Raw genomic sequence first — 7,910 nt, 5'->3', positions numbered from 1 at the left:
GCTTTGCTGGGGAATCCCCGTGTGCTTTCAGCGAACTGCCTGCACAGCAGGGAAATGTAGTTGGCACGGGCTCTGCCATAAGCCACGAAGTCTCTCTGATTGATAGGAGATACTTCCATGTGGGAAATGCTGCTGTGGGTGTTGGCGACATGGCACTGAATGAGAAATGAGTCCCCCCAACAGCCCTGCTGACCAGTGACCCACGTGATGACCTGGGGAGACCAGCATTTCACAGAGTGCCTGGTGTTGCTTCTCTGAAATGGAAATGGGTGCAGCCTGCCATGGCCCACCAAAAAAAGGCAAACTCCTTTTGCCTCTCTCTTGCAACCACATTTTCAAATTCTCCCAAATGTTTAAGCTCAATAGAGTTGAATTGCCCGCTTTCAGCCCTGGAAATGGAGAAAGCCAGTGACCAGCAAGAAGGGTCAAAATGTCCTCAGTAGCTTCTGGGGAGAAAGAAGTGATAAATGATACAGATCTTATGTCTTGGTCAGCCGGACTGCGGCGAGTAGCTAATGCCAGGCTGCCGGGAGAGCATGCGAGGTGCAGTGCTTTGTTTGGGTGAATAAACCATGCATGTTCATGGAATATTAATTAATAATAAATGAACACGCATGAATTATTCATGCTCATAAAAGCAAATTTGCCCTGAAGGCATAACACAAGATAGGTTTTAAGAATTTTTTTTTTTTTTTTTTTTTTTAACTAAGGGACGGATTTGTATAGGGCATAACTGATTGGTGGTAATTTGAATCCAAACGTAGTGTGACTGCCACAGCCGCGGTCGAGCCAGTGTATCTCAGCATACTGAACAGGCGCTCCTGCTTCCACTAATGCTATTTTAGTCATTCATTTGTCTTCCAAGATGCATATAGGGACCTACTTGCTCTGAATCCCATTTGATTCTAGCGGGCCAAAAACGGTCCCCTGGGTTAACACCATTGCTGTTGCAACAGGGATGGATTTGTCCCTGCACGTTCGTTCTGCTGACAGATTTGTTCCACCAGCGTGTAGCGCAGATGTCTCATACATGATGCAGGATGTCAGGTAAGATTTGAAGCAGTGAGCCAACGTAGGAAATACTGCCTCTATGTTTTAACTCTAGATTATGCTAAGCAGGCCAGCAGAACCTTTTGCTGTACCAGTGTCTGTTCTTCTGGTCAAGAGAATAAACCCCTGTAAGAAGAATTTAAATAAAATCACAGAATCGTAGAATGGTTTAGGTTGGAAGGGACCTGTCTTGGTGATATCCCACCAGAGCCTGCATATTATCCATAACTTAGGAGGTATCTTGACTTAGCTTCGGGTTTGACTTTACCAAGGCGAACACGGGTTGCTGCAAGAGCTACATATAGGGCAGGTGTCACTGCGGGACTGTCATGTTGTTCCCTTTGCTCTGTAAATGCTGAACTTGCAGGGACCAGGAGCCTAATATGCTTAAGCCATGCAAAGAAATGTAGGCAAGTAACTTGCCAAGTGTCCTGCTCTATTGCACGTCTACGAAGTGACACGCAAAAGTTTTCTCACCATTTGAGAGTATTAAAGATTCCCAGGCTGCTGTTATCCGTGGTTAGATGCTGAAACATGGCCCCCACCTATCCACATCCCTGTGCGAGTTTCATGTCCAGATACTCCTGGCCTCTTCTGGACAGATGTGCGCAAACTGTGTTAAGCTGGATGTTGCTGCACTTGGACAGAAGCTACCTATTGACGGTGGGTAATTTGTAGCTCTCCCTGGGTGCTAAACCCTCCCCAAAATATCACCCTGTTCCTCCCAGGGAAGCTGTCTAGCAGTGTATGTGTGTGGCATCGTGGCTGAAGTCCCCATTCCCCCTCCCCAGCCTCCTTGCATGCTCCCAGCCTTCTCCTATTTTGCACATCTGGTCAAAAATTGCAGCTGGCTTCCAAGGCGGGCTGGGAAAATGTGTCCCTGCACCGCCCCTGCTCCACAAAGGCACCACAGTTTGACCAAAGCGTTGTCTCTGGGCAGGGAAATGTGGCTTATAAGAATAGCCACCATGTGACATCTGCTGCGGTGACCAGCTGGGAAAAGGGCTGCTCACATCTCTGGAAAGTGGGTCAGGACCCGTGAAAGCGGAGGATGGTTTGGACATTTTCTGGGTGCTACTGGAGGGATCTCGTTGGTTGGCAGGGGAGCGGGTGCATGGCAAAGGATGTAGAGCGGCACAGGAGAAACACGGTGCTCGTCAGCCTCCCAGCCATCATTTCATGGGAAAACATGAGGGAACGCTATAAATATAGGTGAGATTCCCCAGACACAACTCAGGTCCACTATGAATCTGGCCTCAAATCATTTAAATGATCTTAAGCTCCTTTTTATTTCCTTTCCTATTGTGTTTTGGGTTTTTTTTCCTCCTCAGAAGCCTGCGTTGATTTCCTCAGCTAATAAAGAGTGGGGCCATAAACTCTGCTGCCTTTCCCCAGCAAGGCTGCTCCCTTTGGTAAGCTGCTTCCTCCTGTCTTCATCTTCCCATTATTACATTTTTAGTTTCTGCTTTTCCAGCAATCCTTCACTGCTGAGCTGCTGCAGTTTGATCCCTTCTTTTTCTGATTCCATAACAAACATGTTTTAAAGCCTTTGCTGCTGGTCTGCAGACCGTTTTTCCAGGAAAAGTGCTTCATGTATTACAACTTAAAACATGGGTGGATTTATTAGGATTTAATGTATTGGGAGCTAAGCCTTTGGTCTCCTCTTTCATATGGCCATGGAGGCAGACAGATGGGAGCAATTTGAGTAATTTATATGTTAAGAAGTAATAATCTTTGCAACCATTTTATCCATCCAAATGCTTTTAACTTTGATCTTTCTGTTTTTCTAACAACACCTTGTGTTTTTTCAGACTTCTTCACCTTTCAGAGATAACCATCCCTGATGACTCCTTTGAGCGCTTCCCTCAGCTAAAGAGAAGCAATGTCTGATTGCCACCACACCATCCAAACATCTCCACAATTAGCTGCAATAGATTTTGGTGTTCGGGGGTAAAGCAGCAAAGGGAAAACGCTCTCCAGACCTTGAAAGCTGCTTTGTCCTTGCACAATGGTAATCCAAAGCCCTAGGTCTTGCTGTGTTTAGAAGTCAGTAGATTTACTAATTAACGTTCTTCACTCAATTAAAAAGCCCTTGATCTGAGCCCGTCAATAGATTTTTTCAGTATCTATAGAAATCTTCAGCTTGTGTCGAAAGATTTAGCGGTTTCTTTCTTTCCCTTCAGACTAAGGCTCGGTAGGGATGAGACACCGTTTGGCAAAATGGGCTTTGTCGCTCTGCTGGGCTGTGTCGAGGCAGTAGGAGCCCCGTCGGGGGCTGTCCTTGGCTGCAGCTGGGAAGTGGGCTTAATTGCAATAATTTACTCGGCCGGGTAATTATCGGATTAAGGGTCAGTGTTGTAGCAGTGAGGGGAGGCACTGACAGAAGATAGGGTCTTGTCAGAAGAAACTGGCATGGCTGGTGCAGAAGTGGCAAAGGCATCTGTGAAACCTCTTTTTGAAAGGTCCCACAGTTTAGGGAACAAGGCAGGTACAGGCTGTGAGATTTATTTTACTCTATTTAGGCTATATCCAAGGAGGGTAAGACACAGAATATTTTTATTTCACCTTGTAACAGGGTAGAGACAGTCAGTGCTATGTTGTCTCTCTTTCACCTCTTGCTATAAATACCTGCTTGCAAGAAGGATCTTCTCAGCCCACTTGGTTTGCATTTTAATTATTTTCTCTGTCTGGCACTTTTCATCTGTTGAATTGTGTATTGTTGTTGTTGTTTCTAATGGTAAATTCAAGTTGAGCATCACTGTGAACTGGACGTCCCAGTTTATGTGGCAAAATGCATATTAAAGTTTTCTCCATAAGAGAAAACCCTGAAGTGAAAATCTGGATGAAGACAGTTTTTCCTAAGACCATTAGCACAGCATGATGCACTGATATCTTAAATTGACCCAAGTCCAGTGCTTTACAGTATTAGGGCCTATTTCAGTGACTTTCTTAAGAGGTTTAGGCACGCGTACCCTCCAGCTAAAATCTTTGCTCTCTTGCAAGATTCACGACCTTGCTGAAGTTATGAGCCTTAATAAAATCTCTGATCATGCTCCTTTTTTTAGAAACACTTTCATCATTGGTTGTGTCATTAGACCACCTTCCTTCCTTCCTTCCTTTGCAGCATGGAACCCCCCTATTAGTCTTGTGTGTGCAGCATGTCTAAGTTTTGGATGTGTTGGGTGGTGGCAGTAGTATGGGTGATTGGTAGGTGTCGTGAAGAAGCCAATTCCTAAAGCCTGTCCTTACTCAGTGCGGTGACAGAGCTTACTGGATAACCTGCCGTGCACTTGCAACTGCCCCAGCTTGGGGTGGGCAGGAGGTTGAGGTGAAGGGCCGGACAGGGCAGGGAATGAGCCTTTGTGGTTTGAAGGGAAGGCAATAGGATCTCTCAGCTCTCCCATTGAGAGTGAAGGGGCTGACGAGGTGCGAGCGGTACGAGTCTCTGCGACATGCTCCCCCTTCTGCTCTCCTCTTCAACAGCCGAGCTCTACAGCCAGAGAAGTCATCAGTCCTGGGAGGCTACCTGGGTTTCACATCCAAAAATGCAGTTCAGATACAATTCCTTTTCGCTTGCCATGCGGTTGTCTGCTTTTCCTAAGCCCTCAAGTCTCTCGGTCAGAGCGGATGGGACTCGTCTCGTCAAATTGGCATCCGCAGTGTAGATGCTGACTTCAGCAGTAGTCACCCGGGGCTCCCGAAGGGTCTGCGGAGATTGAGCCAAGGCAGTTGAAGGAGTCCAGGGCATGATTCATTTCTTAAACGAGATGTCTAAAATAGGTCTGGAAAGTTGTGCTCAGAAAGTGCCGATTTTTCTCTGTTGGCTGTGAAAGGAGCTGACGGTGATTAGCTCAACGTCCCTTGTTGTGGCTGTCTAGTCGGATGAATCCTACCCAGATGGCTTTTGGCTGTGTTTGTATACAGAGCTCAGCACAGGGGGGGCATATCCTCAGTCACTGTAGATGTTACCGTAATATAAATAACACTAATAGCACGACTGAGGCCACGTACTGTACGTCCCTCATTATTCCAGCTCTTACCATCTACCACAGTTCGATACGTATTTGTTAATATAATAAGAACGGGGGGCGGGCGTGGGTGGGTGAGTGAGTGTACGGTGTCCAGTATGAATAGGTTGAGATAGGCTGATATCATCAGACAGCATTTCTGCATCCTGATTGATTGAGGTGCTCTGTTTCCACATTAACTTGCAATAAAGTGCTCTCTGATGCCGATACGCATTCATCATGTGCAATTGTGGAGACTGTTTATAACTTAATTTACTCCAAGGTAATGATGATTATATCTAAATATTTATGGAGAGGTCAGCGCGAGTAAATTTCTCAGTAATTTTGTTTTGCTTTTCTTTTCTTTCTCTTTTCTTCAGCCAGCCAAATTATCTCAATGCTCCCTACAGACCTTCTGCTAATTCCTTTGTTTGCAGTGACAGTTAGTGGAGAAAGAAGGCTGATTAACTGCAGGCTGCTTCTGCGCCGAGCCAGCCAACAGTCTAACCAGAGGTGCACGCCTCGTCTCTGCCTTTTATTTTAATTCCGACCTGCAGGAATGTCATGGGCCAGAGCTGTCTGTTAGAATATATCTAAATCGTGCATGTGTTTGCGTGAGCTAACAACGCAACTTCCCACTAATGCTGTTAAAATTGATACTCTCTGCAGATGTGAAAGCGGGTGGCATCAGTGTAGCACTGGTGGTTTCTTCATCTGATGATGATTTGTTCAGCGCAGACTGTGGCTGATCATTTTTAGGGTGTGCTCACTCAGGAAATCAAGTTATTTTTGGCACCTTGGGGTGCTTGTTAATTTGTGGGCGCGGGCATATTTCCCTATTTCTTCTGTTTGCTCTTTCTCTGTGCTCTTTATCTCATGTGACACTCCACAGGGGGGATCCCGTCTCTTCTAAGGGGATTTAACCCAGTGGAGCTGTGGTCTGTAGACACTTCACAGCCTGTCTGCCAATATTTAGGACTAGCTGGATCTGGAATTTTTCACCCAGGAATTTTCTGAGGCAGTGTGGAAAATGGACCATTTTGTTATCTCTGAGGAAATAGGAATTTCATGATATTGATATGAAAACAGCTGAGATGATGTTTCATTTTGATGTCTTATGAAAAACATCTGTGGATCTCTGTGCTGCTTGGCTCTTCCGGCTCCATATGCAGAGTTCTACTACATCACCTTACTCTCTTCCTTCTTCTCCTCCATTAGCCGTGTTTTTGTACTGATGTGACCCTGAGAGCTTTGCTTTTTGCAGGACTTGTTGCCTTTGGCATGCATTAGGCAAGCATTGATCATGGAGTGTGTCTGTCGGGGGACCTGGGCAGTGGGATGCCTGGTTCCTGGATGACTGACGAACTTCAGAAGGAGATGGATGCTTATATCCTCCATTCCACGAAGGTGGCAGTGGGTAAGATGGGTTTGTAGGATCTGATTGTAGCTGGATGTCTCTTGCTTTCTTGGACATCACCATCAACAGAGGACAATCCATTTCTGCTCAAGAGGTGCAACTGCAAGACATGAACCTGCCAATGGCAGTTTCTTTTCAGCTTTGTGGGTTGGAAGTGGTTGTAAGATGTGACAGCTTTGGACCTAAATGATGTACAGAAAGATGCCTGATGCCTGCAGTCTTCCCTTGAGTTTGGCCCCCACCAGTACTTTTATCACTGCATTTGAGCACAATGGTGCATGTTGCCTTTACAACTTGTCCTCAACCTACCTTAAATGCTGCTTTACTTCCATACTTGACACTAAGTCTTCAAATATTTTCTGCTTTTCTCTTTCCCAGTTATATTTCCCCTGGAGGAGCAGTAGAGGCCCAGTAGCCATGTCTTCCTGTGAGAGGACCACTGCCTCTTGTCCTCACCCTGTGCTACACCATGGCAAAGGGATGCCAAAAGTCTGTGACTGGTGATAAGCGATCACTCCACATATCAATGCACTGGTGATTTGGTGGTGAGGATGTATTTTCAGATGTTCCTTAAAATATTTGAGTATCCCTTGGCTGCCCAGACCCAGCTGGAAAATGGACCAGTGCTGTCCTGTGGTTCAGTCTTTATGGCAAGGAGAAAGGCAATTGGATAAATCCACTGTGAGCCTGAATCAAATGCTGCAAGAGAGGAAAGATATAGAAGTATATTGAACCACAGAGGAAAAAAATTATAAGTGCAATCTGCTCCATTAAAAATTTCATAGGCCGTTACTTTTACAGCGCAATTAGCTTTGCGATTTCGATGCTATTGGAGGCCCAGCGTGGTGGATAATCAGAGGCAGAAATGCCCGTGCAGGTACGTTTGCAGAAAGCCTTCAGGTTTCAGCTGCTTTTTGCGTGTTCCCGAGCGCGCTCGTCAACCAACGGCTGTTGCTCCCTTCCCTTCAGCTCCACTCTTCTCCTTTGCTTGTGTTTCCTTCCACCACTTCCACAAGCCCCGGCCCCTGCGCCTTGATGTCTTTGTTCACTGCACAGCCCCTTTGGGAGGGAGGCACAAAGGGACCTGTCAGCGGTGGGGAGCGGGACGGTGGCGGGTGAGGGGCTGCCGGAGGGAGGCGGCGAGGGGATGCGGGGGAGGACTTTTGTCAGGAGGGAGTGTTTGCTACCTTTGATGCCAATCATTTCGGAAGAGTTAATGCTGACACGGGAAGCGGCAAGGGGGCTTTTTATGTGAATCCTGATGAAAAGAAAGGGATCCCGAGAGCCACATAAGCACGTTTCCATGGCTGAATGCTTCATACGAAGTTTGCGTTTTCTTTTTAATGCAAACTGATGGCCATTTTTTTTAACTGCAAGTCTTGGGGAAAACGGCCCATTTCTTTGATAAAGGGCCTGACTCTGTTTTGTCTTGCACC

The sequence above is a fragment of the Vanellus vanellus genome (genome assembly GCF_965231255.1).
Source record: "Vanellus vanellus genome assembly, chromosome: 2".
Classification (NCBI taxonomy): domain Eukaryota; kingdom Metazoa; phylum Chordata; class Aves; order Charadriiformes; family Charadriidae; genus Vanellus; species Vanellus vanellus.
The sequence above is the reverse complement of the archived record's forward strand: the minus strand, read 5'-3'. Positions refer to the sequence as shown.